This window comes from Arachis stenosperma, chromosome 10, assembly GCF_014773155.1.
Source record: "Arachis stenosperma cultivar V10309 chromosome 10, arast.V10309.gnm1.PFL2, whole genome shotgun sequence".
NCBI lineage: Eukaryota > Viridiplantae > Streptophyta > Magnoliopsida > Fabales > Fabaceae > Arachis > Arachis stenosperma.
This window is the reverse complement of record NC_080386.1, coordinates 76,736,214-76,745,457: the sequence shown is the minus strand read 5'-3', so window position 1 is coordinate 76,745,457 and position 9,244 is coordinate 76,736,214. Positions and strand designations below refer to the sequence as shown.

At 39.7% G+C, this 9,244-nt stretch overlaps 1 non-coding gene across 1 annotated transcript; it reads left to right on the top strand.

Moving 5' to 3' along the window:
- The first annotated feature begins 272 nt into the window (after nucleotides 1-272).
- Nucleotides 273-380, top strand: LOC130959525 (small nucleolar RNA R71). The gene has a single exon (XR_009078599.1). It is a non-coding gene; the product is annotated as a small nucleolar RNA R71 (small nucleolar RNA).
- The last annotated feature ends 8,864 nt before the right edge of the window (nucleotides 381-9,244 follow it).

Below are 9,244 nucleotides of genomic sequence, written 5' to 3'. Positions count from 1 at the left end.
AAATTGACTTGTTGAGTCAATATTTTATTCTGAGCCAATATGGCATTCAGAGCATCAATCTCAAGAACTCCTTTCTTCTGACTTGTCCCATTGTTCACAGGATTCCTTTCAGAAGTGTACATGAATTGGTTATTTGCAACCATCTCAATTAGCTCTTGAGCCTCTGTAGGCGTCTTCTTCAGATGAAGAGATCCTCCAGCAGAGCTATCCAAAGACATCTTGGACAGTTCAGAGAGACCATCATAGAAAATACCTATGATGCTCCATTCAGAAAGCATGTCAGAAGGACATCTTCTGATCAATTGTTTGTATCTTTCCCAAGCTTCATAGAGGGATTCACCATCCTTCTGTCTGAAGGTTTGGACTTCCACTCTAAGCTTACTCCATCTTTGTGGTGGAAAGAACTTTGCCAAGAAGGCATTGACTAGCTTTTCCCAAGAGTCCAGGCTTTCTTTAGGTTGAGAGTCCAACCATATTCTAGCTCTGTCTCTTACAGCAAAAGGGAATAGCATCAGTCTATAGACCTCAGGGTCTACCCCATTAGTCTTGACTGTGTCACAGATTTGCAAGAATTCAGCTAAGAACTGATGAGGATCTTCCATTGGAAGTCCATGGAACTTGCAATTCTGTTGCATTAGAGAAACTAATTGAGGTTTAAGCTCAAAGTTGTTTGCTCCAATGGCAGGGATAGAGATGCTTCTCCCATAGCAGTCGGGAGTAGGTGCAGTAAAGTCACCCAGCACCTTCCTTGCATTGTTTGCATTGTTGTTATTTTCGGCTGCCATGTCTTCTTCTTCTTTGAAGAATTCGGTCAGGTCCTCTAAAGAGAGTTGTGCTTTGGCTTCTCTTAGCTTTCTCTTCAAGGTCCTTTCGGGTTCAGGGTCAGCTTCAACGAGAATGCCTTTATCCTTGCTCCTGCTCATATGAAGGAGAAGAGAACAAGAAAGTGTGGAATCATCTATGTCTCAGTATAGAGATCCCTTAAGGTGTCAGAGGAAAAGAGAAATAGAAAGAAGAAGGAGGAGAGGAATTCGAACTTTATTAGAGAGAGTTCGAATGGTGCATTAAGAAGGAGTAGTACTCCATAAATAGAAGGATGTGAGAAGGAGGGAAGAGAATTTTCGAAAATTCAATTAAAAAGATTTTGAAAACATTTTGAAAATTTGATTGATAATTTTCAAAAATTCAAAGTGAAAAAGGAATCAAGTGATTTTTGAAAAAGATTTTTAAATTAGAAATCAAAAAGATTTGATTGAAAACTATTTTGAAAAAGATGTGGTTAAGAAGATATGATTGAAAAGTTATGGTTTTAAAAAGATTTGATTTGAAAACAATTTTAAAAGATATGATTTGAAAACAATTTTAAAAAAAAGATTTGATTTTAAAAATAAATAACTTGCCTAACAAGAAAAGATATGATTCAAACATGGAACCTTCCTCAACAGAAAAGGCAAAAAATGTTCAATCAAATCATTAATTGTTAGTAAGTATCTTTGAAAAAGGAAAGAAATTAATTTTGAAAACATTTGATTGAAAAGATATGATTTGAAAAAGATTTGATTTTGAAACACTTTGAAAACTTGAAAAAAAATTGATTTGAAAACAAAATCTTCCCCCTAGCACCATCCTGGCGTTAAATGCCCAGAATGGTATCCATTCTGGCGTTTAACGCCCAAAATGCACCCTTTTTGGGCGTTAAACGCCCAACCAGGCACCCTGGCTGGCGTTTAAACGCCAGTCTGCCTTCTTCACTGGGCATTTTTGAATGCCCAGCTTTTTCTGTATAATTCCTCTGCAGTATGTTCTGAATCTTCAATTCTCTGTATTATTGACTTGAAAAGACACAAATAAAAAATATTTTTGGATTTTTAATAATCAAAATGCAACAAGAATCAAATAACAATGCATGCAAGACACCAAACTTAGCAGTTTGTATACTATTGACACTATATGAGACACATAAACACTCAAGTCAAGAGAATTCAAAGATCAGAGTAAGAAATCATCAAGAATTACTTGAAGATCCTTAAGACACATGAATGAATGCATGCAATTGACACCAAACTTAAGATGAGACACTAGACTCAAGCAAGAAATATTTTTGGTTTTTATGATTTTCTAATTTTTTTTTTGTGGTTTTCGAAAATCAAGTGAAAACATCAAAATTCTTAATGAGAATTCCAGGAATCAGTGCAATGCTAGTCTAAGACTCCGGTCCAGGAATTAGACATGGCTTCACAGCCAGCCAAGCTTCCAAAGAAAGCTTCGGTCCAAAACACTAGACATGGCCAAAGGCCAGCCAAGCCTTAGCAGATCACTGCTCCAAAAGCAAGATCAACAAGCTCTTGTGATGATAAGTTGAAACCTCGGTCCAATGAAATTAGACATGGCTTTACAGCCAGCCAGATTTCAGCAAATCATCATGAAACTCTAGAATTCATCTTCAAGAATTTCGAAAAAATAAATGCCTAATCTAAGCAACAAGATGAACCGTCAGTTGTCCATACACAAGAACAATCCCCGGCAACGGCGCCAAAAACTTGGTGCACGAAATTGTGATCAATACTTTTCAAAACATAAACAATCCCTAGTAATGGCTCCAAAGACTTGGTGCTCAATACCATGGCATAAACACAACTTCGCACAACTAACCAGCAAGTGCACTGGGTCGTCCAAGTAATAAACCTTACGCGAGTAAGGGTCGATCCCACGGAGATTGGTGGTATGAAGCAAGCTATGGTCATCTTGTAAATCTCAGTCAGGCAGACTCAAATGTATAATGGTGATGAACGAAAATAACATAAAAGATAAGGATAGGGGTACTTATGTATGTCATTGGTGTAAGAGCTTCAGACAAGTGTATGAAGATGCCTTCCCTTCCGTCTCTCTGCTTTCTTACTGTCTTCATCCAATCCTTCTTACTCCTTTCCATGGCAAGCTTGTGTAGGGTTTCACCGTTGTCAATGGCTACCTCCCATCCTCGCAGTGAAAGCTAATGCACGCACTTTGTCACAGTACTGCCAATCACCGGTGTGGTTCCCTCCCCTACCGGAATAGAATCCAGTGATTCTTTTGCGTCTGTCACTAACGCCCAGCAGGTTACAGGTTTGAAGCACGTCACAGTCATTCAATCATTGAATCCTACTCAGAATACCACAGACAAGGTTAGACCTTCCGGATTCTCTTGAATGCCGCCATCAGTTCTTGCCTATACCACGAAGACTCCGGTTAAAGAATCCAAGAGATATTCACCAAGCCTCGAATGCTTGTAGAACAAGAATGGTTGTCAGTCACCTTGTTCATAGGTGAGAATGATGATGAGTGTCACGGATCATCACATTCATCAAGTTGAAGAACAAGTGATATCTTGGTAAAAGAACAAGTGGAATTGAATGGAAGAACAATAGTAATTGCATTAATACTCGAGGTACAGCAGAGCTCCACACCTTAATCTATGGTGTGTAGAAACTCCACCATTGAAAATACATAAGAACAAGGTCTAGGCATGGCCGAATGGCCAGCCTCCCACTGATCTAAGAACTAGATGTCCGAAGATTGAAAATACAATAGTAAAAGGTCCTATATATAGAAAACTAGTAGCCTAGGGTGTACAGAGATGAGTAAATGACATAAAAATCCACTTTCGGGCCCACTTGGTGTGTGCTTGGGCTGAGCAATGAAGCATTTTCGTGTAGAGACTTCTCTTGGAGTTAAACGCCAGCTTTGGTGCCAGTTTGGGCGTTTAACTCCCATTTAGGTGCCAGTTCCGGCGTTTAACGCTGGAATTTCTGTAGGTGACTTTGAACGCCGGTTTGGGCCATCAAATCTTGGGCAAAGTATGGACTATCATATATTGCTGGAAAGCCCAGGATGTCTACTTTCCAACGCCGTTGAGAGCGCGCCAATTGGGCTTCTGTAGCTCCAGAAAATCCACTTCGAGTGCAGGGAGGTCAGAATCCAACAGCATCTGCAGTCCTTTTCAGTCTCTGGATCAGATTTTTGCTCAGGTCCCTCAATTTCAGCCAGAAAATACCTAAAATCACAGAAAAACACACAAACTCATAGTAAAGTCCAGAAAAGTAAATTTTAACTAAAAACTAATAAAAATATACTAAGAACTCAACTAAAACTACTAAAAACATACTAAAAACAATGCCAAAAAGCGTACAAATTATCCGCTCATCAGAGGCCTTGGTTGATTGCTCTTGAAGTTTGGAGAGGAACCCAAGTTAACCAATTGAACTGGATTGGATTTTTATAGAAGTTGGAGTAAAAGTTTGAGCCAAAGTTAGGGGTCTAACTTTGGCCCCAACTTTTCATAGCAGCTAGCCCAATTTGCTGCTACTCACGTTGGTGCCAACGTTAGGGGTCTAACTTTGACCCTAACGTTGGCCTTGCCTCATGCACAAATGGTGCCAACGTTAGCCTCCAAGTTAGGGGGCTAACGTTGGCGCAAACGTTGGCTAGCCATGGAGGAGATTTCTCATGCCAACGTTAGCCTCCAAGTTAAGGGGCTAACGTTGGCGCAAACGTGAAGCACCCTGGGAAGAATTCTCATGCCAACGTTAGCCTCCAAGTTAGGGGGCTAACGTTGGCGCAAACGTGGGCAGCCCTGGGAAGAATTCTCATGCCAACGTTAGCCTCCAAGTTAGGGGGCTAAGGTTGGCGCCAACGTGGGCAGCCCTGGGTGACATTTTCCATCTTCCCACATTAGCCTCCAAGTTAGGGGGCTAACGTTGAGGCTAACTTTTCACCCTAAAGTTTGTGCCAATGTTTGAGGGCTAACTTCAAGTCCAACTTTATACTTCCTGGTTCAATTCCACTTGTTTCATTGTCCTCTCTTAGCTTCTAGCCATTCCTTCTTACTTCAACCCTTTTCCAAGCTTTCTTCACCTATCATAAATCAACCAAACACATCAAAGCTATGCTCAAAATCATGAGATGTTCATTCTATCCTAATATGCACCAATTATGGCATCAAACCTCATGAAATTGCATTAATTTATCTATGGTTGATTCAATCAAAGGAGGCATGAAAATCTACCTAAATTAGCTTGCTTAAGCCTCAAGAAAGTGCATAATTCAATTAAAAGCAAAAGAAAGAGACTAGTGAAACTAGGCTAAGATGACTTGTCATCACAACACCAAACTTAAAGCTTGCTTGTCCCCAAGCAAGAAATGAATTATTAAGAAGAAAGAATGAAATGGAAGAGGGATGTTCATGCTAGCAGAGTATTATTAGTGGTCCATGGGGTTTTGTGTGGATATGCAATACTCACTTCTTATTGACTCTTAGGCCTAGAAAGTCTCCTTCAAGCTTCAAGTAACTTATTACTATGACCTCTCATTATTCCTTTATCCTTGACTACTACTTTGTTCAAAGCTTTATTTGAGTGTCATGTGTAGCAAGTTCATTTTCTTTTCTGTATACTTGACACATTATTCACCATGGACACTTGGCTCACCTTTCCTTTTAAACATTGATGCCCAGCACCTCTTTGGGTTACTAAATGCCTTGTAGTTAGGTTGCTCTTGATAGTGGATTTTCAGCTGATGATCCCGGATTAGTTAATCCAAGTCACCGAGTGTTGAAGCACTCCAAAGAGCTTAGTAGTCCAAGCAGATCCTAATACACAGACACCACAAGCATATATTTTTAAGGTTCAAGCTATTGGTGTCCAGCTTTGTTTCTTTTTGTTTTCTTTGGTTCTGCCATCTTTTGGCTATCTCTTTTCTTTCTTTCTTTTTGCTTTTCTTTTGAACCAAGGATTTTCTTATTGAGATTCATAGACAGTAAGCCACTCTATACTTAGAATGAGACATTCTAGTTCACTTATTCACTAATAGTGAGCTTTTATACAATCACACACATACCACCACTTACTTTTATCATACTTCTATCTAACAGAGAACTATCTCACTTCACATTCAAACATTTCTTTTATTGAATTAAAGATGCAGGGGGCAAAACATGCTCTAAGTCAAGTGAAAGTAAACACACAAGCACAAACTTAACTAGCTTACTTATTTTAAAAGAAAATTGACTCTGTTTGAACTCAAGGGACACTTTAGCAGAACATTTCTCAACAGCAAAGGTTAAGTGTATATACAACCTATTGGTTTGCAGTTCTTTTGTTCGTCCTTCTGTTGTGCCCTTTCTTTGAGTCATGATGCCGAATTCCTTGCTACTTCCTCTGATTCAACATTTTGACTCTGGGCAGACTTTTATGTTCTTGCTACAGGTTATAGAGTTAAGACTAAAAAGCAATTATATGGTTGAATAATTTGTCTGATTGCTTGAAACTAGCAATGTGTAGGAAGTTAGAATGTATTTCTGAATGAAGTTTTGGTGGAACACCAAACTTAGAAACCTTCATTCTTCCTTAAATTGTTTTTGGTGTGCAACACCAAACTTAGTTCCTTGCAATACATATCAATTATTCAATATTTCTATTGAAAAAGTTATGAAAAGAAAACTACCTCAGGTTGGGTTGCCTCCCAACAAGCGCTCTTTTATTGTCATTAGCTTGACATCTTTCCATTCTTTTCAAGAGGACTGTAAGTTCTGGACCTCTTTTTCCTTATCCCATTGTCCTCCCAAGTACAACTTTGCTCTGTGGCCATTTACTGTGAATTGATTCTTTGTTGCCTCGTCAAGCAGTTCAATACTCCCATAGGGAAAAACCTTTGTCACCAAGTATGGCCCAGTCCACTTAGACCTTAGTTTGCCAGGGAAAAGTTTAAGCCTTGAATTGTACAAGAGCATTTGCTGTCCTGGCTTGAATTCCTTCTTTGTGATCTTCTTGTCATGCCACCTCTTAGCTCTCTCCTTGTATATCTTGGCACTTTCATAAGCGTCCAGCCTGAATTCATCTAACTCATTTAGTTGTAACAGCCTTTTCTCTCCTGCAGCTTGGGAATCAAGGTTGAGGAGTTTAGTGGCCCAAAAAGCTCTGTGTTCAAGCTCTACAGGGAGGTGTTTGCCATATAAAAGCTGAAAGGGTGACTTGCCAATAGGAGTTTTAAAAGCTGTCCTATATGCCCACAATGCATCCTCTAGCTTTCTAGCCCAATCTTTCCTTGTGATTCCCACTGTTTTCTCTAGGATCTTCTTCAATTCCCTATTTGCCAATTCAGCTTGGCCGTTAGTTTGAGGGTGGTATGGTGTGGCTACCTTATGGACTACTCCATATTTGTGGAGGAGTTTTTCCATCTGTTTGTTGCAAAAGTGACCCCCACCATCACTAACAAGCCCCTTGGGTACTCCATATCTTGTAAAAATGTGTTTCTTTAGGAATTGGAGGACAATTTGTGCGTCACAAGTAGTTGTGGCTATGGGTTCTACCCACTTTGAGACATATTCCACTGCTACCAAGATGTATCTGAAAGAATAGGAGGGGGGAAAGGGTCCCATGAAGTCAATTCCCCATAGGTCGAACAATTCTAGTTCCAAGATGAAGTTCTGAGGCATCTCATTCCTTCTTGTTAATCCTACTGTTCTCTGACATTTATTACATTGATGAACATATTCTCTGGCATCCTTGAAGATGGTTGGCCAATAGAAGCCACTTTGCAGTACTTTTGCGGCTGTTTTTTCTGGGCCAAAATGTCCACCATAAGCTGAACCATGACAATGCCACAAGATGTCCCTTATCTCACTCTCGGGAACACACCTTCTGATTACTCCATCAGAGCATCTCTTGAACAGGAAGGGTTCATCCCATGAAAATTTTCTTGCTTCATTGATTAACCTCTTTATTTTTTGCTTAGAGAACTCTTGAGGTATCTTCCTTCCAACTTTGTAGTTGGCTATGTCAGCAAACCAAGGTGTTTGCTGGATCTGCATGAGATGCTCATCTGGGAAGCTTTCATTCACGGGCTGAGAAGCCTTTTGAGTTGTTTCATGTGGTAATCTTGACAAATGATCAGCAACCTTGTTTTCAGTGCCCTTCCTATCTCTTATCTCAATGTCAAACTCTTGTCGGAGTAGTATCCACCTGATGAGTCTTGGTTTAGCATCCTGCTTTGACATCAAATACTTAAGTGCAGCATGATCAGTATAAACCACAACTTTGGATCCTATCAAGTATGATCTAAACTTATCAAATGCATAAACTACAGCTAACAACTCCTTCTCTGTTGTGGTGTAATTTCTTTGGGCATCATTTAATACTTTACTTGCATAATATATAACATGATGCATATTTCCTTTCTTCTGCCCAAGTACAGCACCAATTGCAAGATCACTTGCATCACACATAAGTTCAAAAGGTAATTCCCAATCTGGAGGTGTGATGATTGGTGCTGTTGTGAGTTTATGTTTTAAAGTTTCGAAGGCATGCCGGCAGTCTTCATCAAACACAAAAGGATTATCAAGCATCAAAAGATTACTTAAAGGTTTGGCTATTTTTGAAAAGTCTTTGATAAACCTTCTATAAAATCCGGCATGTCCCAAGAAACTTCTAACAGATTTCACATTAATTGGTGCAGGGAGCTTTTCTATTATCTCAACCTTTGCCTTATCAACCTCTATCCCTTTTCTTGAAACTTTATGGCCAAGGACAATCCCTTCGGGTACCATGAAATGGCATTTTTCCCAGTTTAGAACTAAATTAGTTTCTTGGCATCGTTTCAAGACAAGGGTTAAATGGTTCAGGCAATCATTGAAATTATCACCAAAAACAGAGAAGTCATCCATGAAGACCTCTAGAAATTTTTCAACCATATCAGAAAAAATGGATAGCATACACCTTTGAAATGTGGCAGGGGCGTTGCAAAGCCCAAAGGGCATCCTTCGGTATGCAAAGACTCCAAATGGGCATGTAAAGGCAGTCTTCTCTTGGTCCCTGGGGTCTACCACTATTTGATTATACCCAGAATATCCATCCAAAAAGCAATAATAGGCATGACTGGCCAACCGTTCCAACATCTGATCAATGAATGGAAGAGGGAAATGGTCTTTCCTGGTGGCATCATTCAATCTTCTATAGTCTATGCACATCCTCCATCCAGTCACTGTTCTAGTAGGGATCAACTCATTCTTTTCATTGGTGATGACCGTCATTCCTCCTTTCTTTGGTACAACCTGAACCGGGCTCACCCATGGGCTGTCAGATATTGGGAAAATTATCCCTGCATTCCATAACTTCATTACTTCTTTTTGGACAACTTCCTTCATTGTAGGATTTAGCCTTCTTTGAGGTTGAACTACTGGTTTGGAATTGTCTTCCAAAAGGATTTTATG